General features: G+C 41.4%; 1 protein-coding gene and 1 non-coding gene across 3 annotated transcripts in view; one reads left to right on the top strand and one right to left on the bottom strand.

Annotated features, from left to right (window-relative positions):
• MAPK10 (mitogen-activated protein kinase 10) overlaps nt 1-23399 on the top strand; it is a 623107-nt gene that overhangs the window by 83553 nt on the left and 516155 nt on the right. The window lies entirely within an intron of this gene.
• On the bottom strand, nt 1762-1834 carry TRNAG-UCC (transfer RNA glycine (anticodon UCC)). The gene has a single exon. It is a non-coding gene; the product is annotated as a tRNA-Gly (tRNA).

The raw sequence follows: 23399 nt of genomic DNA, 5'->3' as shown, positions 1-23399 counted from the left end.
AAGTGGGGTTAAAAAGCCTCTACCACCAAGGCTTATGGTAGAGGATGAGGTTGGAGAGGTAGACCCACATCATACAAGGTCTTGCAGGCCATTGCATGTGCTTTGAATTTTACCCCAAGTGAGATAGAAAGAAGCCATTGGAGGACTTTAATGAGAATAGTGACATAATCTAATTTATGTTTTAAAAGTATCACCATAGCTGCTTATGAAATCAGTTATCAAATAAGGATTGAAATGAGACTAACTGCAGAAATTCAAGTTAGAGATTAATTGTCAAATGCTCTTGATTGGTTTAATAAAATAAAGACTGAGAATTGACCCCTGGATTTGGCAATGGGGAGTTTACTGTGGAGTGTGTACTCAACTTAACAGGTAATAAAGAGCCTTTGAAGATTTTATAGGGAAGTGATATCATCAGCACTGTAGTTTATGAAGATCTGTTCATTGGTAAATGGGAAGGATTAGATTAAGTGAAAAAAAAAAAAAAAAAAAAACCTGAGGATAGAGAGACATTTTAGGTGCCCATTTTATTGAAAGATTATGGGATAGCAAAGAGAAAGGACATTTTAGAGTCTGGAGTGAAAGAACTGGACAATTGAAGGAGTACAAGGTAAGATCAAGACAGAAGAGTCAAAGGCAAAGTTTTTGAAATTGTGTGACTAGAAAACTCAGAGTTCCATTAACAGAGCTTGGACTGTCAGGAACGGAAGATGATGCCTTTAATTTCATGTATCATGACTTTGCTTTGAAGTTCTACACATCTAGGTTCATTTCAGTGTTCCCGTTTATGCATTTACTTAGAGTTATTTACTTGGGCTTTCCAGGTGGCACTAGTAGTAGAGAATCCTCCTGCCATTGCAGGAGATGCAGGAGACCTGGGTTCCATCCCTGGGTTGGGAAGATCCCCTGGAGAAGGGCATGGCAACCCACTCCAGTATTCTTGCCTGAAAGATTCAATGGACAGAGGAGCCTGGTGGGCTACATTCCGTAGGGCTGCAAAGAGCTGGACACGACTGAGCACACATTTATTTATTTGGAAGTGCTGGGTCTTAGCCACTGGATCACCAGGGAAGTCCCTCAGTACTCAACTTTGAATTGTTTTGCAGTCCCCTATCAGCAGTGCCTGCTTTGAGACTTCAGAGGCATCTGGTAAACCACGATCTTCTGACTTGCAGAAGGTCTTTTCACATCCTTGGAGGCCTTGGCAATTGAATCCTACTCTTCTTCCTAGTGTAAACCTTTGTTACTTTACTCTGTAGTCCATATTGTTGATTCACATGGAATGGGAGCCTCGCAGAATATGCCTTATTTTCCTTGGATTGTGTGTTAATTTTGAAGTCTGTCTGTGTGCTAAGTTTTGGTGAACATATCCTTCAGAATGGAAATGTCAGTCCAGAAGATAAAAGAGAGATAAAAGTTGAAGATTGAAAGGTGGAAGTCATATGCTCTCCAACTGGATAAGAATCCCAAGGGAAAGAATGTAAAAAGAGAAGACTGTTAATTACAGATGCTGAAAGAAATCTATGTAGAAAGAAAGTTAATTTGAAAAATTGATGGGGTGGTAGGAGAAGATGTACATTTAAAAGCTATTGAGATCTTTAAAAAAAAATGATTTTAAGATTTATATATTTGGCCATACCAGGTCTTAGTGAGGCAGGCAGATCGTCAGTCTTCTTTGTAACATGAAGGATCTTTTAGTTTCGACATGCAGGATCTTTAGTTGCAGCATGCGAACTCTTAGTTGTGGCCTATAGGATCTAGTTCCCTGACCAGGGATCGAACCTGGGCCCCCTGTATTGGAAGTGCAGAGTCTTAGCCACTGGACCACCAGGGAAGTCCCCAAACTGTTGATATCTTAAATGTTCTCACAACAAGAAAGAAATGATAAATAATTATGTGGTAGAGGTGTTAGCTAATGCTATGATGGTAATCATTTTGCAATATATAAATTTATCAAATCAACACGTCATATACCTTAAACTTATACAATGTTACATTGTCAACTATGTCTCAATTTAAAACGTGTTTTAAAAAATTGAAAAAAAAGAGAAAGTAAGGAGGAAAAACAAAAGCCATTAAAAAAATTTCTCAAAAAAGAAAATGTTTTCTTTAGTTGGTCACCATAATAGTAGTCTAGGGAAGACATAGAGACAAGGTTTGTGAGGCCTACAGGATCAATATAGAGGAAGAATGGGAAGAACTCCAAGAACTGGGGAAAATTGGGAAACGGGAAACGATGGGAGGGGATGGAGTGGGTGTTGGAGTGAACAGGGATGAGGAGATCAGTGAGAAGTTCCTAACTGTGGGTGTGGCTTTGGACTTTGAAGACCACAGGTGGCTTTTAAAAAAAAATAAAATCCCTTTGATTTTAGGATACTATGGTAATGTGATATACTGTCAATTTAATAAGATCTTTTCAAGAGAAAATATGACAGCACTTTAATTGTACAGATTGATTGTAAGATGTATCAAAATTCCAAGCCCATTAAAGTGGAGAGAATGTGTCTTTGAATAGCAGGAATACTGAATTCATGTTTAAATCTTTTGCTATGTTGTGCTGTGATACAGCACACCCTCTTACCTCATGTTGTTATTGAAACTTCAGTAAAGATATATGATCACGGCTATAATGTGATTAGATCTTAAGGGATTAGTGTTTTGGGGAAATTAGTGTTTTGGAATATATTCTATACTGAGTCAGCGTGGATTAAACCTAAGGAAAGACAAAGATGCCACTTAAGAATTCAGCAGGAGCAAGAAATCCGAGGAAGTGACTCAGAGTAATGGAAGTTCCTTTATTGTTCATGAAAGTATTAGGGATGAGGTGGGTTTTCCATCATATACAAGATAGGGATTCTTTGCATTTTAATTCACATAGTGTATATAAAAATATGTGGAAATAGAAGGGGGTGGTGTCTATTTTGGGAACATCCAGCTTGTAAACATATGGATCACAACACACTTAAAGAAGAAAAGAAGAAATGGAGATGAGAAAAGTAATCATCGAAGAAGTAGAAGAAAATAATTTTAGATTATTTCTAACACTTCAGTAACTAAATCTGGACTGGTTAAGATGTCATCAAATCCTCTGACCTTTAAGAGTTGCTCTTGTCCTGTAATGCAATTACCTACTCCCTCTCTCTCTTTAGAAAAAATTTTATAAGAAGTTAATTGTCTCCAGAAAGCTTTTCCTTAACTCAGAAGAATGTTGACTTTGTGCTTTTGGGGGATGAAATGAATGTGTCTTTTTATCTTCCATGTAAACCTAACTAGATCATAAGTTTCCAAACTGACCAAATTTTGTGGAAGTTGGAAGAGGAGGACAGTCATCACCTCATTCTCTGAGACCATGTAATGATGAATCCCATTGCAACATCTTTCAGAACCACGTGGGATTCCTCCTTTGTGCATTTACTCTATTGTGCATGTTCGTTGTGTGGGTTTGTGTGTGTGTTGCATTTTCACTCTTAAGACTATTAGTTCTCTTTGAAACTCGACATCCAGGGTAAGCCATGGATGGAAAGTATGGACTTACCCAGCTATTTGCATAATGAGCCCTTCTCGTCAGCAGGGCTCTTTCTATTTCCTAATTCTCTTTCTGCTACACAGCAAGGGGAACATTAGGATACAGAGCTTGAAAAAGAGCTCCATGTTGCACAACAAAGTGATATTTTAGTTTTATATGCCAAAATAGAGCATATAGTGTCAACGATTCCTTGGTTCAGAAATTTGTAAAATCTTAATATATACTTATTATCTAAATATAGTTGTATATTTAGTTGAAAATTGTTGAAGACTGTATATAAAATAATATGTATACATCTCAACATAGTGCACATTTGAACTCAAGAAACATTGTACTAAACTTTCAAGGTTATCAGTTTATCTTTTAAATTTCCTATGAAATTCAGAGTATTCTTTTTTAAAAAAAACATATATATATATATATAAACATATATTTATTTATGTATTTATTTGGCTGCCCTGGGTCTTAGTTGAGGCATGCTGGGGTCTTTTAGTCATGTCATGTGGGATCTAGTCCCCTGACCTGGGATTTGAACCCAGGCCCCCTGCATTGGAGCATGGGATCTTAACCATTAGACCACCAGGAAAGTCCCGGAATTTTCTTGCTAGTTTCAATTGTGGAAGAATCAAAAGTTTTTCCAAGTTTTATGGAGTTTCGCATCACTACAGATTGAATTTTTATCTTCATATTAAAGTATGAAGAACTTCAGATGTTTCCCAAATATATCATGTTTTCACTGTAACCTTAACCTTCTAATCAGTTTCTATTCTTGAAAGCTAAGGGGTTTCAAGTAAATACTTGTTAGAAAGGGAAACAAAAAAGCACATTGCTCTAATAATAAGGAGCTTCAGGTGTTGGCTTTGTGGACCTGGCATACAGATTTAAATCTCTCTGGGATTTATATTTGACCTAATGTGTATTCATAACTATTTTAGCTGTAGCAACATGACTTTCATTTTGCATACCTAATAAGGCTAAGTGATGAGTCAGACTAATGATACTACTTTATGCTTCTTTAGCATCTTTCATCTACAGCTTACTATATACTTTGTAAACATTAATTAAACATCACAACACACCTTGGAGGAAAGGTAAGTATTATTATCCTTCTATGTGGAAACAGATATAGAGGGCTTAGGTGAGGCAAATACTAAGTATATAGAACTGAGTTCTATAGGATAAGGCGCCAGTAAAGCTTCTTGGTGGATACAGAGAGAAGCATGGGTGTAATTACCACACAGTTACCAAAGTTTATGGGGGAGGAGAATGTGAGTTTCTGGAGGCCCAGAACCCTTTTTGAAATTACTTTCGGAGATTACGTATTAAACTAAAGCTCCTGGTTAGAATGGTGTGTATCACCTGGTACCTAGACTTATCTTTTTCTGATGAAGTGGAAAATCAGGTCAGGATTACTGCAGCGTGCTTGAACTTAATAACTCAAGTAGAATCATAGCATCTGGGTGTACTAGCGCAGCCCAGCTTTCAAATGAGCTGATGATCTGCTTCTCCCATAAGTAGATTCAAAGTATTCTTATTGTGTGACCTAATTTTTGGCTTGAGAATCAAATCACCCATAACTATCACGGTTAGTTTGAAAGCTTTGTTTCTGTATCCCAAAATGATATAAATGGGTATTGGGGCCGCAGTTTCCAGGTAACTTGGGTGATTTGTAGAGCTGGCATATTAGTTGTAAATTTCATTCAATTGCTGATAACACAGATAGGAATTTAACAGGATGGGCTTTTGTCTTTTTTTTTCTTTTATAAAGGAAGGCTGAAGAGAGATACCCCCAGGCTTTAAATGGGGCATCTAAAGTGGGAGTAAGGACCAGGCTCTTTCTGCTATTTCTCCACCGTCGATAGCGTGTGGTTCCCATCACCAAGGTTGTGTTAAGGTCTAAGATAGTTGCTAGGGTTTGAGACATCACATATATGTTCTAGGAAGGACAAAAAGGCACACTCTAGCTGTCTGCCTTAAGGATTTTTCTCTAAAGGTCCACTTATTGTTCTTCAACCGTCCCAAGTTGCAGGAGAGGTCAGCAAATGTAGTCATTTAGCTGGACACACCACTGCTTGGAATAAAGTCAAAGTTCTATTATTAAGGGAAACCCTGGTGGCTCAGATAGTAAAGAATCCTCCTGCAATGTGGAAGACCTGGGTTCGATCCCTGGCTTGGGAAGATCCCTGGCAAAGGGCATGGCAGCCCACTCCAGTGTTCTTGCCTGGAGAATCCCCATGGACAGAGGAGCCTGGTGGTCTACAGTCGATGGGGTTGCAAAGAGTAGGACACGACTGAGCAACTAAGCACGTATGTTAGATAGGTGACAAGTGGTTTATAGCAAGAAACCAAAATCAATTATTTAAGCAAAAACAAAACAATCCTCTCTGGACAAGTGAATTATCTGGGTAGCCTTTTGTCTAGTTCATATCGTCTCAACAACCTACCCGTTTTCACTGCATTTCGTGATCTGGAGACACCGCCTATGGGTGTGTATGTACGGCCCTGGCAAGAAAGTAACCGAAACAACCAGTGCATCAGCAGAATCGTTTGGAAATGTTCTTGCTGAATTCCTCCCCGCCCTCCCTTTGGTCATGAACTCAAGTCTGGGTTCCCGGTGTGCTTACAACTCAGCTGCCTCTGATCCACGTTAGGCCGAGCCAGCGTAGAGTAAATGTCCCCTTTAATGTTTGATTACAACCACCTGAGATAGAGCCACTTTTCCTTTTGTGCTGCTTTCTGCACTGTGTCTTCTATGAGTGTGTCTGTCTCTCTGTGTGTTATCCTGAGGTCCAGCTATTCCACACTCTCCAGACACTGGTTGGGAGGAGTTTGAAAGCACAGGTGGCAGCTAACTTGCTGGAAAGGAATGTTTCACTTCAAATTCTGATTGCAAAAGGGTGTGGACGTGCTCAGTTGCTGTCATGAAGGATTCTTTGTGACCTGTTGGACTGTAGCCCACTAGGCTTCTCTATCCGTGGGATTTTTCAGGCAAGAATACTGGAATGAGTTGCTGTTTCCTTCTCCAGGGATCTTCCCGACCCAGGGATCAAACCCATGTCTCCTGTGTCTCCTGCATTGCAGGCAAATTCTTTACCACTGAGCCACTAGGGAAGCCTCCAAAGGGTGTGACCATCCAGTAGTAATTTTTTTTCCATCCCTTTCTCCCTCCTTTCCTTCCTCTTTGTCTCCCTTTCTCTTTCTTGCTCTTTCCTTCCTTGCTGCCTCTCCGGGAATGCTTCAGAGCTACTTTCCAAGCAAATTTTGGTTATGCAACAGTATTATTGACTAGAATGGCCAGGCTGAGCTTAGACCTTACTCATCTTATAGCTGAAAGTTTGTACTCTTTTACCATTTTCTCCCCATTTTCTACAATTACCCTAGCTCCTGGTAGCTAGTATTCTACTCTTTGTTTCTATGCTACTGCTACTGCTAAGTCACTTCAGTTGTGTCCAACTCTGTGCAACACCACAGACGGCAGCCCACCAGGCTCCCCTGTCCCTGGCATTCTCCAGGCAAAGAATACTGGAGTGGGTTGCCATTTCCTTCTCCAATGCATGAAAGTGAAAAGTGAAAGTGAAGTCGCTCAGTTGTGTCCGACCCTCAGCGACCCCATGGACTGCAGCCTACCAGGCTCCTCTGTCCATGGAATTTTCCAAGCAAGAGTACTGGAGTGGGTTGCCATTGCCTTCTCCTTGTTTCTATGAATTTGACTTAAAAGAAAAAGATTCCACATGTAAGTGATACCATGCTATTTGGCTTATTTCACTTTGTCATTCTTTGACTTATTTTATTTAGCATAATGCCCTCCAAAACCATCCATGATGTTGCAAGTGACAGGATCTCTTTTGATTTTTTTTTTAAGGTCAAATAGTATTCCAGTGTGTGTGTATGTGTGTGTGTGTGTTGTCGTGCATGCATGCTAAATCGATTCTGTCATGTCTGACTCTTTGTAACCCTATGGACTGTAGCCCACCAGGCTTCTCCGTCCAAGGGATTCTGCAGGCAAGAATACTGGAGTGGGTTGCCATATTCTCCTCCAGGGGATCTTCCTGACCCAGAGATTAGTCTCTTATGTCTCCTGCACTGGCAACCAAGTTCTTTACCACTAGTGCCATCTGGGAAGTCCGTGTGTGTGTGTGTGTGTGTGTGTGTGTCACATCTGATTTATTCATTAATTCACTGATGGACACCTAAGTTGTTTCCATATCCCAGTGCCATCATAAATAATGCTACAATGAACATGTGAGTACAGATAATCTCTTCAATATTCTGTTCTCATTTCCTTTGTATATACACTCAGAAGTGGAATTGCTCATCAAATGGTAGTTCTGTTTCTAATTTTTTTGAGGAAATCCGTGTTGTTTACCATGGTGGTCACACCAATTTGCATTCCTGCAACAGGTGCACAAGGATTCTCTTTTCTCTGAATCCTCAGCAACACTTCTTATTTGTGGTCTTTTTGATATAGCCATTCTGACAGGTGTGAGATGACATCTCATCATGGTCTTCATTTGCATTTCCCTGATAATCAGTGAGTTGGAGGATCTTTCTACGTATCATTTGGCCACTTGTGTATCTTTGGAAAATGTCTACTCAGTCCCTCTGCCCATTTTTTTTTTTTTTCCTGCCATGGAGCTGAGTGAGATATTTATGTATTTAGAATATTAACCCCTTATCAGATATATGATTTGAAAATAGTTCCTGTCATCCACAGGTTGTCTTTCATTTTTGGTGGTTTTCTTTGCTGTGCAGAAGCTTTTTAGTTTGATATTGTCCCACTTGCTCATTTTTGCTTTTCTAACATTTGCTTTTGGTGTCAAATAAAAATCATTGCCAAGACCCATGTTGAGGAACTTACCCCCAACATGTATTTTCTTTTAGGAGCTTTACAGTTTCAAGCCTTAAATTTAAATATTTAATTCATTTTGAGTCTATTCTGGTGTATGGTAGAAGACAGTGGTGCAGTTTTTTTCTTTTGCATGAAGCTGGTCCTTTTCCCAACACCATTTATTGAAGAGATTATCCCTTGTCGTTTGTATATTCTTATCTTCTTTGTCATGCTTTAATTGACCAAATATGCATGGGTTTATTTCTGAGCTCTCTATTCTGTTTCATTGACCTATGTGTCCATTTTTATGCCAATACTGTACCATTATGGTTACTATAGCTTTGTAATATAGTTTGGAAGTATATTGTGTGTATGATGTTTCCAGTAAGTATGATGCATCCAGCTTTGTTTTTCTGCCTCAAGATTGCTTTGTCTGTTTGGGGTCTTTTGCACTTCCGTACAAATTTTAGGATTATTTTTTCTTTTTCTGAGGGGGAAAAAAAAAGATGTTGGAATTAAAAAGGTTTTATTGGAATATAGTTGTTTTACAATGTTGTGTTAGTTTCAGATATATAACAAAGTGAATTTGTTATACGTATACACATATTGTATCTACTCTTTATAAGATTCTTTTCCCTTATGTAACATTACAGAGTATTGAGTAGAGTTCCTTGTGCTATACAGACATTTGAATTTTGATAGGATTGCATTGGACATATAGATCAATTTGGGTGGTTAAGTGAAAGTGAAGTCACTCAGTCATGTCCAACTCTTTGCGACCCCATGGACTGTACCAAGCTCCTCCATTAGTGGGTTTCTCCAGGCAAGAGTACTGGAGTGGGTTGCCATTTCCTTCTCCAGGAGATCTTCCCAACCCAGGGATTGAACCCAGGTCTCCTGCATTGTAGGCAGACGCTTTTACTGTCTGAGCCACCAGGAAGGGATATTTTAAAAATATATAAGCTCTTTCAACCCATAGCCATGGGATATCTTTCCATTTGTGTCTTCTTTGGTTAGAGAAATTCTTTCATCAGCATCTTATAGATTTCTGCATACAGATCTTTTATATTGTTGGTTAAGTTTAACCCTAAGTATTTTATTCTTGATACAATTGTAAATAAGATTGTTTTCTTAATTTATCTTTCTGATAGTGTATTACTAGTGTAACGAAATGTATGTCACTGATTTTTGAATGCTGAGACTTTACTGAATTTTTTATGAGTTTTAGAAAGATGATAGACATGTGACGTGATATCTCATTGTGATTTTGATTTTCATTTCCTTGATGATTAGTGATGTTGAGTACCTTTTCATATACCTGCTTGCCATTCATATATCTTTTTGGAATAATGTTTAGTCAGGTCATTTGTTCATTTTTAAATTGGGTTATTTATTTTCTTGCTGTTGAGCTGTATGAATCAGTTGTGATTCTTTGTAGTTGGGTGTGACCTTTAAAGGGCTTCCCAAGTGGCTCAGTGGTAAAAAAAATCCACCTGCCAATGCAGGATACATAGGTTCCATCCTTGGGTGGGCAAGATCTCTTGAAGAAGGAGATGGCAACCCACTTCAGTATTCTTGCCTGGAAAATCCCATGGACAGAAGGAACCTGGTGGGCTACAGTCCATGGGGTTGCAAAAAAGAGTGATCTTTAAAAAGTAAGTATTCAATTCCATATTTGAACTAAATGTTTGGTCAGGTGGACGTTGATTTAAGATGAGAAGGTAGTTTAGATGTAATTCTGAAATAGTACGTATTTAAGTGTTTCACAAATATGCAGAGCTTTATAATTTTACTCTGAGTGCCACTTGGGTGCTCCACAACTTCATCTGTGTAGAAGCACAGGTAGGGGCTGAAGAAAGTGGAGTTTATTTGTAGAGAAAAAGGGCAGTGAAGGCTGAGGAAAAGTGATGCCTGGAGATCAGCAGGCCCCTCCAACGGTAGCTAACATGAATACACTGTGTGTGTTCTCAGTTGCTCGGTCATGTCAGACTCTTTGTGACTCCATGAAGGTGTTAATGATTGGTGAGTAAAGGCACATTTATGATGGCCATGAAAAACTCCAGCCTTTACACCATCTGAAGGCCTCTCAGAGATGCAGTCCATTGGGTCTGCCCCGGGGCCTAAACAGTTGCAGTGCAGTCTGTGCTCTGAGTCCTACTGAAAGAGCCAAGGAGCCTGGACTGTGCCTTCCTTTGGCACCAAGACTGGCCATTCAGTACAGGCTTCTGTAGTCCCTTGCCAAATTCACTGAGGTGGAAACCATCAGAGTCACTTTGATGCTTTTAAGAGTCTTACAGGCATTGATATAGGAAATAAGCCAGTGCATGGGGGAACTGAAATGTGTTAGCAGTGGTTTTTTTCAGTGGAGTCACAAAGTATGTGAGTTTTAGAAGTTTGAAGTTCTGGTTTTGAGTCCTGTTTATGTAGACTACAGCTGTGGAACTTCCCAAAACATATTTCACTGCTTGGAGTGTTTGTTTGTCTTGAAGTGGGAATAATAGTTTTTGATTATTAAGTTTTGAGGATAAATGAAATAGTACGTGAAAAGGAGTTATAAAGCTTAAAGAGCTATGTTAATAAAGCATAATAAGGAGAGTGCATGTTTTGTGGTAAAAGGAGAGGTAAGTGAGTTCTGACATTTTTAGCTAGTTATTTGCAGGATAGGAAACACAGCTGGCTTATCCCAAAGTTGATGAAGCACGAGCTTGTTGTTGTTCAGTCGCTCAGCTGAGTCAGACTCTTTGAGACCCCATGGGCTGCAGCACGCCAGTTTCCTCTGTCCTTTATTCTATCTCCAGGAGTCTGCTCAGATTCATGTCCATTGAGTCGATGATGCTATCTAACCGTCTCATCCTCTGCTGCCCCCTTCTCCTTTTGCCTTAGCCCTCAAGCATCTCCCTCAGTCTCTCCAAAATATATTAGTCATCGTTGGAAAAATATAAATTTGTTGAATTTCCTTATGCTTCTTTTACAGCTTAATGTTTTAAAATTATAATTTGAAAGGGATTTGGGAGTATTGCATTCTTTAAAAGTCCTTAGAATTTCTTTAAGAAAAACTCACAAAATACATTCTACTTAGGTTCTTATACCTCTTCTTGTCTTGAAAAGTACTGGGGTGAAGGAAGCCTTTAAAGGTGTGTTTTGTGTCAAACACTTTGTACAGAACTCATAAAGGCTATTTTTTGTTCTTTACAATACAGGCAGATATCAGATATAAAATGACTTAGTACAATGTTTCCTCGTAAAATTCAAAATGTGAAAAAGTGAAAGTTGCTCAGTCACATCTGACTCTTTGCGATCCCATGAACTATACAGTCCATGGAATTCTCCAGGCCAGAATACTGGAGTGGGTGGTCATTCCCTTCTCCAGGGGATCTTCCTAACCCGGGGATCAAACCCATGTCTCCCTCATTGCTGGCAAATTCTTTACCAACTGAGCTATCAGGGAAGCCCAAAATGCAAAATAAATAATCCTTAATATTGAATTTTGATATGTGACAGAAACTTGAAAATCTTTCAGGTTTGAGGCCTGGTTTCTAAGTGGTTTTTTAGATGTATCTTGGTCTCCCTCTACCGGTAGCTGAGGTAAACTGAACCAAAACCTGGGGGATGAAAGCTCCATTCTTTGAATCAAAAATAGTTCTGAACATCTAAGTCTTCAATTTAAACGGCTAGAAAGTGTGTCATTAATCCAGGTTTGAGCATTTCTTAGATGCTAAGTGTTGTTGTTGTTACTTGAACTCTTCTTGTGTTTATTTTTGGTGGTGGTCGTGTGTATGTGTTATACTCTTTTCCATGAGATGCAGAGTCCTATGTCTATTTATAAATTATAGGTTCTTGGTGCTTTATGCAATATCTTCTACTATAAATTCTGCAAAGATTTTGGCTAATTATTTGGCTAAAACTTGAGATTACTCTGGTGGACACTTTTTTTTGATAGAAATTAATATATTGCAAAAAAAACTTTACTAAACTTGATTCTGATCAAACTTCTAGATCCAACTACCAACTTACAGGCAATTCATAGGACAGAGGGTTTACTGGTGGCTCAGCGGTAAAGAATACCTCTGCAATGCAGGAGACACGGGAGATGTGACTTTGATCCCTGGGTCGGGAAGATCCCCTGGAGAAGAAAAAGGCAACCCATCCCAGTATTCTTGCCTGGGAAATCCCACGGGCAGAGGAGCCTGGTGGGCTACAGTCCATGGGGTCTCAAAGAGTCAGAGATGACCTAATGACTACATAGCGACAATGTAGGACAGAAGAGCATGTTAGATAGTTGACAGGACATGTTTGATATTATTAAGGAATTAGCGTTCCGAAGAATAACAAGGAGAGATAAGAAAGCCTTCCTCAGTGATCAATGCAAAGAAATAGAGGAAAACAACAGAATGGGAAAGACTAGAGACCTCTTCAAGAAAACTAAGGATACCAAGGGAACATTTCATGCAAAGATGGGCTTGATAAAGCCAGAAATGATATGGACTTAACAGAAGCAGAAGATATTAAGAAGAGGTGGCAAGAATACACGGAAGAACTGTACAAAAAAGATCTTCACAACCCAGATAATCATGATAGTATGATCACTCACCTAGAGCCAGACATCCTGGAATGTGAAGTCAAGTGGGCCTTAGGAAGCATCACTACGAACAAAGCCAGTGGAGGAGATGGAATTCCAGTTAAGCTATTTCAAATCCTGAAAGATGATGCTGTGAAAGTGCTGCACTCAATATGCCAGCAAATTTGGGAAACTCAGCAGTGGCCACAGGAGTGAAAAAGTCAGTTTTCATTCCAATCCCAAAGAAAGGCAATGCCAAAGAGCGCTCAAACTACTTCACAGTTGCACTCATCTCACACTAGTAAAGTAATGCTCAAAATTCTCCAAGCCAGGCTTCAGCAATATGTGAACCATGAACTTCCAGATATTCAAGCTGGTTTTAGGAAAGGCAGAGGAACCAGAGATCAAATTGCCAACTCCGCTGGATCATCGAATAATCAAGATAGTGGAAGAAAAACATCTATTTCTGCTTTGTTGACTATGCCAAAGCCTTTGACTGTGTGGATCACAATAAACTGTGGAAAATTCTGAAAGAGATGGGAATACCAGACCACCTGACCTGCCTCTTGAGAAACCTGTATGCAGGTCAGGAAGCAACAGTTAGAACTGGACATGGAACAACAGACTAGTTCCAAATAGGAAAAGGAGTACATCAAAGCTGTATATTGTCACCCTGCTTATTTAACTTATATGCAGAGTACATCATGAGAAATGCTGGGCTGGATGAAGCACAAGCTGGAATCAAGATTTCTGGGAGAAATATCAATAACCTCAGATATGCAGATGACACCACCCTTATGGCAGAAAGTGAAGAGGAACTAAAAAGCCTCTTGATGAAAGTGAAAGAGGAGAGTGAAAAAGTTGGCTTAAAGCTCAACATTTGGAAAACTAAGATCATGGCATCTGGTCCCATCACCTCATGGCAAATAGATGGGGAAACAGTGGAAACAGTGTCAGACTTTTATTTTTTTTGGACTCCAAAATCACTGCAGATGGTGATTGCAGCCATGAAATTAAAAGACGCTTACTCCTTGGAAGGAAAGTTATGACCAACCTAGATAGCATATTCAAAAGCAGAGATATTACTTTGCCAACAAAGGTCCGTCTAGTCAAGGCTATGGTTTTTCCACTGGTCATGTATGGATGTCAGAGTTTGACTGTGAAGAAAGCTGAGAACTGAAGAATTGATGCTTTTGAACTGTGATGTTGGAGAAGACTCTTGAGAGTCCCTTGGACTGCAAGGAGATCCAATCAGTCCATCCTAAAGGAGACAGTCCTGGGTGTTCATTGGAAGGACTGATGCTGAGGCTGAAACTCCAATACTTTGGCCACCTCACGCGAAGAGGTGACTCATTGGAAAAGACTCTGATGCTGGGAGAGATTGGGGGCAGGAGGAGAAGGGGACAACAAAGGATGAGATGGCTGGATGGCATCACCGACTCGATGCACATGAGTTTGGGTGAACTCTGGGAGTTGATGTTGGACAGTGAGGCCTGGTGTGCTGCGATTCATGGGGTCGCAAAGAGTCGGACACGACTGAGCAACGGAACTGACCTATTTTTAGGTGTGATAATAGTATTAGAGGTCTGTTTAAAGACAAGTTGTTGTCTTTTAAGGATTTCCACTGAAATATTTACAGATGAAATCATATGATATCTGGGACCTGCTTCAATATAGTGGAAAGGATGGAACGGATGGAGGTGGGGATATGGCAGAATTGGTCTTGGGCTTATACTTGTTGGCACGAGAGGCATACCTGGGAACTCACTGTATCATTCTATCTACATTTGAGTGTGTTTGAAATTCTCCATAATAAAACAGTAATATTGATACAGTGCCTTTAGTAACAGCTGTGTAAATGAATACAGGCTGTCAGACTACTAAAACCATTCCCTTCACCCTCCTCAACCCAACATAAGCTAACCTTGAACTTCATTTTGTGTTGAAGATACATGCTAAACTTCTTAGGGCAGCCCTGAGAAGTCAGGCTCAGACCAAACTGAGCCTTGAGTTCTTGAACTATTAGGAAATTGGGTTGATGTATCTGGACCCTAATTCCAGATTAAATCAAAGGGGACCTTATACTAAAGGTCAAGGGTGGGGATCCTTTGGGAAGAGACAATGCGGTTATCTCCTATTACCCAATTCCTTGAGATAGTGGCAAGATCAATTAAGGATTTGCAAGCAAAGGCTTTATAAACAGTTATTACACCTAAAACATGTCAGGCATTTTAAAGTTAGAATAGTGGCAGGTTGGGGTGACAAAGAACGACACTGACTGACTTTGGTATTCACATTCCACTTAGCTTCAGGGTTTAAGAGGGCCTTCCCTGATAGCTCAGTTGGTAAAGAATCTGCCTGCAATGCAGCAGACCCCGGTTCGATCCCTGGGTTGGGAAGACCCCCTGGAGAAGGGAAAGGCTATGCACTCCAGTATTCTGGCCTGGAGAACTCCATGGACTGTATTGTCTATGGGGTCACAAAGAGTCAGACATGACTGAATGACTTTCACTTCACTCAGGGTTTAAAATTTGCCTATATATCTCTCAGATTTCCTTGGTGGCTTAGATGGTAAAGAATCTGCCTGCTGCCTGCAATTCTGATAGGTTTGATTCCTGGGTCAGGAAGATCCCCTGAAGAAGGGAATGGCAACCCGCTCCAATATTCTTGCCTGGAGAATCCCATGGACAGGAGAGTTTGGTGGGCTACAGTCCATGGGGTTGCCAGAGTTGGACATGACTGAGCAACTAACACACTCACATACATATCCCTCTCCAGCCATCTTCCCTCCTCCTCCCACCTGACCCTAACCTCAGCACATGTGGGAAACCCCTCCCCTTCTTGTTCCAAGGAGGCTGAGTACAGCTTGCCTACCTAGTGTTTCACTGGATTTCCCTACATGAACACACTGTTTATGTAGACCCAGGATGCTGCCATCCTGCCAGGCTTGCATTGTTGTTCTTCTGATGTAATGTTCCCTCTCCTTGCCCACAAACACACAGGACTAAGCCTCACTGCACCCTAAGGTCAGTCTGAAATAAGGCATGATCCTTTGCACATTTTAAGTTAAATTATTTCCCCTTGGAAACCCCAAGTTAAGCCCCGACCACTTCCTAATCTCACACCTACCGATTTCATAATTCATTCAACAAATAGCCTGCTGCTGCTGCTGCTAAGTCGCTTCAGTTGTGTCCGACTCTGTACGACCCCATAGATGGCAGCCCACCAGGCTCCCCTATCCCTGGGATTCTCCAGGCAAGAACACTGGAGTGGGTTGCCATTTCCTTCTCCAATGCATGAAAGTGAAAAGTGAAAGTGAAGTTGCTCAGTCGTGTCCGACTCTCAGCGACCCCATGGACTGCAGCCCACCAGGCTCCTCTGTCCATGGGATTTTCCAGGCAAGAGTACTGGAGTGGGGTGCCATTGCCTTCTCCGAACAAATAGCCTACTGACTGCCTGATATATGTTAGGCTCAGAGCTAGGTAATGCAGATAGAAAGGTAAGCAAAAAAAAAAATAAATAAAAGAGAACAGGTCCTTGTCTTCACTGCGTTTGCAGACTAGTGAGTTTTAATGATCTAAATGTTTGCTGAAGGTAGAAACATAGAGGAGACAGAGCAGTAGGCAGGAAATGTCTTCCACACCAGCTCAGGCTAGCTTCCTACCTCTGCCTCTCTCGGTCTAGTTCCCTTTGTCTAGTGGTGGTAGTTTAGTCGCTAAGTTGTGTCCCACTCTTGTGACCCCATGGACTGTAGCCCATCAGGCTGTCCATGGGGTTTCCCAGGCAAGAATACTGGAGTGGCTTGCCATTTCCTTCTCCATTCCTTTGTAGGGGCAGCTTTTTTTTTTCTCACCACTGGAATTGTTCTGGACCATTTCATGACTCATAATCCAGGACATACTCCAAGGACCCAGAGAGAGAATATTTTTCTACAAACTCCTTTAAATCTACTTTCTTAAATCCCCGTTTCTTGCCAGGATTAACCTCTTCCCAGGAAACTTAGAAAAAAGTAGAATTTCAAGATAGGTGATCAAAACTTTGCAAGTTAGAATAAAAGAAGCATGTGGAGGCAAGTCTCAACCTTTTGTAAGAAAGAATTTTCTAACAATTTTTCATGTTCAAAATGAAGGGAGTCACCTTGTGATGTTGTCGTTGGAAATGCAACCAGGTAGGATGACTATTTTGCCAAGGCTGTGAAAACTCCTGTTTAATTGCTAAAAATTTCTTTGAACAGTGAAAGTGGGAACACTGAAGGCACTGTAGTATCTGGAAAGGAGAGGAATATCCGGTCAGAGGTGTTTTCCATTTATAGCTTGTATGTAAGATGTTGTGTTGTTGTTGTTGTTTAGTCACTAGGTCGTGTGACTAGTGACTCTTTTGCGACCCCATGGACTGTATTCCACCAGGCTCCTCTGTTCATGGGATTCTCCAGGCAAGAATACTGGAGTGGTTTGCCCTTTCCTTCTCCAGGGGATCTTCCCAACCCAGGGTTCCATCCCAGATCTCCTGCACTGGCAGGCAGATTCTTTAGCACTGAGACACCAAGGAAGCCCGTATATAGGATGGGTGTAGACAGAAGGTTAGGCATCAGGATTACCATGTGTCAGTGGGTAGGGTACTGGCCCTAGACTGGGAGCAGTGGTGAACCCATCTACCACAGGGCCTACATCCTCAGTAGAGACTTGAGCAGAATCTGTATGGAGAGCTTTTTTTTTTTAACTGCAGCTTCCAAAGTGTTGATATCTTCTGGGGGGTCTGAAGACATCTAGGATAGTTTGAGTCATCTCTTAGGCCATTCTCAAGGGCATGGTCCTGGCTATGTTGCCAGTTATAGAGTTTGACACACCAAGTTGACGTACTGCTTAGGTCTAGATCCTCTTGAAACACAGCCACCACCACTACCACCACCAATCATTGTGTTAGATAATGCTGGGTTACAAACAACCGTGAAACCCTAGTGACCTATGACAACAAAATTTGCGTTTCACTTTACACTACGTGCTCACTACAGATTGGCGGAAGTTTGCTCAAGTCTCCTCCTCTGGAATCCATGCTGATTAAATTTGTTGTTCCTTGTTCAGTCGCTCAGTCACGTCCAACTGTTTGAGACCCTGTGGATGGCAGCCTGCCAGGCTTCCCTGTCCTTCACTGTCTCCTGGAGTTTGCTCAAACTCATGTCCATTAAGTTGATGATGCCATCCGACTTTAGCATAGTCAGTGAAGCAGAAATAAATGTTTTCCTGGAATTCCCTTCCTTTTTCTATGCTGATGGAATAGCCCCCATCTGGAACTTTGTCAGCTACCATGGTTGAGGGAGTAAGAGAATATAAACATTGTTTACCAGCTCTTAAAATTTCCTATTGAAATTGGATGTTTGGTTTCTGAGTTGTGATTAAGATGGTACTTTGACCATATTAGATTTGAGATCCCAGAAAACCTGGGTCCAGCCTCCCACTAGCAATTTTCTTTACCAGATCCTAAAAAAAAAAGTATTTGAAGAAAATAATAAGAATCCTAAACAGAAACAGACTTGCAGACATAGAAAACAAGTTTGTGGTGACTGAGGGGGAGGAGGGGGTGGGGAAGGGATAAATTAGGAGTTTGGGATTAGCACATATAAACTACTTTTCATGAACTAGATAAACAATAAGATCCCACTGAATAGCAAGGGCTTCCCAGGTGGTGCTACTGGTAAAGAACCCACTTGCCAATGCAGGAGACAAGAGATGCAGGTTCAGTTCCTGGGTCAGGAAGATCCCCTGGAGGAGGCCAGGGCAGCCCACTCCAGTATTCTTGCCTGTAGGTTCCCATGAACAGGGAGCCTGGCCGGCTACAGTCCATGGGGTTGCAAAGAGTCAGATGTGACTGAAGTGACTTAGCACGCATGTACACATACAGCACAGGAAACTATATTCAGTATCCTCTAATAAACCTAGTGGGAAAGAATTTTAAAAAATTATAAGAAAATACACCATCTTGCCATGGATGTGTGTGTGTATCCCCAGTGAAGAATTTCAGTGAGCAAGGAAGGACACCACCGGGAACTCTACATAAGCCTGGGAAGCTGGGGGCTATAAAAGGGGTTAATTATCTGTTCTGCTTGCTTCTACTCCACAGCCTGGATCAGAATCTTATTATTGTAACTCCACGTATGCCAATAAGAGGCTAAAGTGAGCACAAGATAGAAGGGAAGGAACTAGAGAGCGTTGGTCTCAAAATCCAGTGGAGAGCTGGTCTAGGGTGCATGTCCATCACTGGAGAACCCAGAAAGAGAAACAGAGCATGAGCCTGCCAGACAGAGGGTGTTGGGGTGTTGGGTGGTGGACTCTCTCAGGAAGGATGGGCTGAGACCATACCTTCACCTCTTGGGTGTTGAGGAAGAGAGGGAGAAGGGACCACATCACATGTACATATTCCCTTTTCAACCATTTCAGCATCTCTAGTCAAGCAGCATAGCCCAAAAAGCCATCTTCATAAATCCATGGCAACCATCACAGGTCAGTACTAAAGAGGAAATCATGAGCAGATGGGGTTTCCTAACCATGGTTTCCCTCTGGGCAGGGTTGGAGTGAAGTGGGAGAATGAGCAGGGCTTTAATATGGCATTCTTTCCCCTCGACCTTGTTATCTGACAAGAGTGGCCCTAAACTGAAGCACGTAGATGCATGTAGGAGATTAGTTAATAATCTGTTTTTATTTCTTGGTAGGAAGGTGTGTCACTTTAATGCTTAGACTTTAAAAAGTTTTTTGTAGGTTGTTGTTTATGCTGACTCCTTATAATTTTATTCTGTATTTTCAAAGCATGTACAAGTATTTTTAGTTTTTCTTAAAGGTGAGAAGTGGTCTATTTTTTACCTTACACATAGCATGTGGTTAGGGACTATGACTAGGTGTGAATGTCCTTTCCAGCTTCTAATTTGGTTCTCTAGCTACTTTCTTTCCAGCCAGGATTCTTAACAGCAAAGAGAAAAAGTAATGTAGTCTCAATAAGTAAGTTATTTTAATTTTTTGCACACAGTGATTTATTAATAGCAGGCAACTCTTGGTTTTTCTTTCCTTATTTTTTTAATTGGAGGAAAATTGCTTTACAACGTTGTGTTGGTTCCTGCCATACAACAGTGTGAATCAGTCATAATTATATAGATATTTCCTCTCTTGAGCCTCCCTCCGTCCTCCATTCCACCCCTCTAGGTCATCACAGAGTGCCAGGGTGGGCTCCCTGAATTATATAGCAACTTCCCATTAGCTGGCTGTTTCACACATGATAGTGTATATATGTCAGTGCTACTTTCTCGATTCTTCCCATCCTTTCCTTCCCTTGTTGAGTCCACAAGTCCGTTCTCTGTCTGTGTCTCCATTCCGTCCCTGCAAATGGATTCATCAGTGCTGTTTTTCTAGATTCCATATATATGCGTTCCTATGCAATATTTCTTTTTCTCTTTCTGACTTACTTCACTCTGTATAATAGGTTCTAAGTTCACTCAACTCAGTAGAACTAACTCAAATTCGTTCCCTTTTTGTGGTTTCATTGTACATCTTCTTTATCTGTTCATCTGTCAGTGGACATCCAGGTTGCTTCCATGTCCTGGCTATTGTAAACAGTGCATTTCCTGTTTTTTCTTAACAACAGATAAGTTTTATTTAGACTTTCAGATATGAAGTTGATCACAAAGTCATAGTATGTGAGCTTATTTCTGAGGGTAAAAGTAGTCAGAATACTTTAGCAGATTCTGAGAAGTGAAGTTGCTCAGTGGTGTACAATTCTTTGTGATCCCATGGACTGTAGCCTACCAGGCTTCTCTGTCCATGGCATTTTCCAGGCACGAGTACTGGAGGGGGTTGCCATTTCCTTTCCAGGGGATCTTCCCAACCCGGGGATCAAACCCAGGTCTCCCGCATTGCAGGCAGACACTTTACCCTCTGAGCCATGAGGGAAGCCCCCTAGCAGATTCCAGGCATGTAAATTACCCTGATGGTAGGTGCTGAGAAGGACTGATGAGGGCTGATTATTTCATAATCATACAAAAAAAGAAGCGCTCAGTATTACAGCCAAAGTCTAAATCCATATTTCTGGTTAATAACTAATGTTATTTTAAAAAATTCACCTGTGTTATATTTGGACAGGGCTTCCAAGGTGGCACTAGTAATAAAGAATCTGCCTGCCAGTGCAGGAGACACAAGAGATACAGGTTCGATACCTGGATTGGGAAGATCCCCCGGAGACGGAAATGGCAACTCACTCCAGTATTCTTGTCTGGAAAATTCCATGGACAGAGGAAGTAGCCTGGTGGGCTACAGTCCATGGGGTTGCAAAGAGTCAGACATGACTGAACTATTAACACTTTCACTCTTTGTATATCCAAAATTACTATGGGAGTCAACTTTCTCAAGATGACTTGATTTTTATGCAGTTTAGACACACTGTAAAATCATATGTTTTGTTTCTTGGTTCAGGAATTCTGTTACTTCTAAGATGAAGGAACGTGATAACTGCAGTTTAAAAAGGAATGTTATCTATGAAGGGTGTCAAAATAAGTTCTCATCTGTTCAGTTGATCTTAACTTCTTACACTGGAGGGAGTTGCTCAAGAATCCTCATCTCTCTTGTATTTCTTTCTCCCCATTCATTGTTCCCAGATTGTAGCTGGGTTCCCTTTGCCTGATCCTGGATTTGAGGATTTGACATCACTTTGAAATTTGCTTCTGGCTTTTTCAGATTTGATAACCTTCAAGACAGCCTTCCTGCCATTTTGGGCCTTAGCGCCCCCCACTGTGTCTCAGCTCTTCTCATCTTTTTGGTCATAGGGTTCCTCTCCTGATTGCAGGAGTAGACCTTCGTGGCCCTGAGCCAGAGCTGCTGGGAGACGTTCTCCTGGGACACGGACCTTTGGTTCACCCAGCCTAGCACTGAGCAGCAGTGTCTGGGGCTGGTAATCCTGGTGGGCAGTCAGATTCTTAGAGTCTCCAGAACTGGGGTGGAGTCAGCGGATGTGAAAAAGCTCCATGAATGAAAGTCACTCAGTTGTGTCTGACTCTGCGACCCCATAGACTGCAGCCCGCCAGACTCCTCTGACCATGGAATTCTCCAGGCAAGAATACTGGAGTGGGTTGCCATTCCCTCCTCCAGGGGATCTTCCCAACCCAGGGATCAAACCTGGGTCTCCCGCATTTCAGGCAGATTCTTTACTGTCTGAGCCACCAGGAAAGCAGAAAAGAAGCTTCCTGAGGGACACAGAAGATCTTTTCCTGAACAGGTGCTTAGTGATCGTCAGGCAGGCGCCTCTGTCTGGAGGGATGTGTGTTCCTCACTCTGGTCTGCTGTCTCCGCTGCCTTGAGTTGCTGTTAGTGTGTAAACTTTGTCATGGACCTCTATTTTCTTGTTTTGTTTCTTTTTGCAATTTTTAAAAAAGTTTTATTTATTTTAGTTTTGGCTGAGCTGGGTCTTCATTGCTACGTGGGCTTTCTCTAGTTGCTGAGCTGGGGCTGCTTTTCCTTGTGGTGCGCAGGCTTCTCATTGCAGTGGCTTCTCTTGTTGCGGAGCACAGGGTCTAGGGGCAGGAGCTTCAGGAGTTGCAGCTCCTGGGCTCTAGAGCACAAGCTCATTAGTTGTGGTACCAGCTTTGTTGCCCCACAGCATGCAGGGTGAACCAGTATCCCCTGCACTGGCAGGTGGATTCATAAACACTGAACCACCAGGAAAGTTCATGCGCTTATATGTGAGGAACTTGTGTCCATTCACATCAACCACAGCTCTGTCACCCTTGTGACCACTGTACACACTTCCTGTCCCTGGTTCACACAGCTCAACTCATGCCTGGGAGGTCCCTCAAGACCCTGAGTGGGAGCCAAGAATGCAGACATTCAAAGGGACAGGCCTACTCCGGGCCATTGAACTTTCTCTCTCTATAAAAACAAATACTCAGTGGTTTTGAGAACCTAGAGCATTTACCTAGACAATGAGCTTTTTGAAGTCAAGGACTCTATCTTACTCATGTTCTCCCTCCACTCCTTCCAACGCCTAGCACAATACCTGGTCCAATACCACCTACCTAGCAGTGGTACTGGAATTTTAGGAGCTAAATTAATGACCCTTGCTTTCCTTAAGTTGGGAACCAATCAAGAAATAGACAAAGGAGTCAGATAGCTGGAAATCAACCATCTGCAGCTAGCTCATAAACTGCCTTTGTTCAGATTAGAAAAAGGCATTTTTTTCTTCTTTTGGACAAATGAAGTAGAAGAAAACTTCCACTGCAGGAAGATGATGTGAAGATAGACTGACTCTCTGGGTGGATAAGTGAGAAGAAAGCTGTGGGGAGCTGGCTTGGTGTGCAGGAGTTGGGCTGGATTTAGTCTTTGCTTGTCCCCAGGGCTGGTACCTTTGTGCAGGTGCCTCTGGAGATCAAAGCAGAAGCATGTTTTATATATATATATATATTTTTTTTTTTTTTAAATAATAAAAGTTGAACTAGAGCATATTGCATAGATATA

The sequence above is a fragment of the Bos indicus genome, chromosome 6 (assembly GCF_029378745.1).
Source record: "Bos indicus isolate NIAB-ARS_2022 breed Sahiwal x Tharparkar chromosome 6, NIAB-ARS_B.indTharparkar_mat_pri_1.0, whole genome shotgun sequence".
NCBI lineage: Eukaryota > Metazoa > Chordata > Mammalia > Artiodactyla > Bovidae > Bos > Bos indicus.
Note: the sequence above shows the minus strand (reverse complement) of the source record. Positions and strands in the feature narration are given on the sequence as shown.